This window comes from Arachis duranensis, unplaced genomic scaffold, assembly GCF_000817695.3.
Source record: "Arachis duranensis cultivar V14167 unplaced genomic scaffold, aradu.V14167.gnm2.J7QH unplaced_Scaffold_84294, whole genome shotgun sequence".
Lineage (NCBI taxonomy): Eukaryota > Viridiplantae > Streptophyta > Magnoliopsida > Fabales > Fabaceae > Arachis > Arachis duranensis.
The window spans coordinates 1-1,383 of NW_026265149.1; positions in this window are offsets into that span (position 1 = coordinate 1).

The window sequence follows — 1,383 nt, forward strand, 5'->3', positions numbered from 1 at the left end:
ATGGTCTCTGATCTAATCAAAACCACACAAAGTTTCATGACTGAAACAAGGTCCTCCATCAGAAACTTGGAAGGACAAGTGAGTCAGCTGAGCAAAAAAATTACTGAACTCCCTCCTAGAACTCTTCCAAGCAATACAGAAGAGAATCCAAAAGGAGAGTGCAAGGCCATTAACATGGCCGAATTTTGGGAGGAAGAAGAGGCAGTGAACGCCACTGAGGAAGACCTCAATGGACGTCCACTGACCTCCAATGAGTTCCCCAATGAGGAACCATGGGAATTTGAGGTTCAAACTGAGACCCTAAAGATTCCATTAGACTTACTTCTGCCATTCATGAGCTCTGATGAGTATTCCTCCTCTGAAGAGGATGAGTATGTCACTGAAGAGCAAGTTGAGGCCTTCTTAGCTTATTTGTCCGAGGTCCGACCTCAGGCGTGGGCCTTGGGACGAGGTCGGACCTTCTATGATCTTACCGAATTTGGGGAGCTCGGTCAGGGTATGAACACTTACTATCAATTAATGATTTGATTCAACATTTCAAGTATGTTGCCTTTTCTGTTGAGAAAGGTTTAATGTTTGAATCATATCTTTTCTTGTTAGTCAAGTTTTTAATTTTCAAAATCAAACCTTTTTAAAATGTTTTTCAAATCATATCTTCTCAATCACATTTTTTTTTAAAATCAATCATATCTTCTTAACCACATCTTTTTCAAAATAACTTTCAATCAAATCTTTTTGATTTCCAATTTCAAAATCTTTTTCAAAAATCACTTGATCTCTTTCCCACTCTTGGTTTTCGAAAATTAATTAGTGTTTTTCAAAATGTTTTCAAAATCTTTTACTTAATTTTCGAAAATTACTTCCCTCCTTCTCACATCCTTCTATTTATGGACTAACACTATCCCTTAATGCAAAATTTGAACTCTATCTTCTTTGATAAGTTCGAATTTTCTACTTCTGTCTTCTACTCTTCTTTTCCTCTGACACTTTAAGGAATCTCTATACTGTGACATAGAGGATTCCATATTTTCTTGTTCTCTTCTCTTTCATATGAGCAGGAGCAAAGACAAAGGCATTCTTGTTGAAGCTGATCCTGAACCTGAAAGGACCTTGAAGAGAAAGCTAAGAGAAGCCAAAGCACAACTCTCTTTAGAGGACCTGACCGAATTTTTCAAAGAAAAAGAACAAATGGCAGCCGAAAACAACATTGCCAACAATGCAAGGAAGGTGTTGGGTGACTTTACTGCACCTACTCCCGATTTCTATGGGAGAAGCATCTCTATCCCTGCCATTGGAGCAAACAACTTTGAGCTTAAGCCTCAATTAGTTTCTCTAATGCAACAGAATTGCAAGTTCCATGGACTTCCATTGGAAGATCCTCAT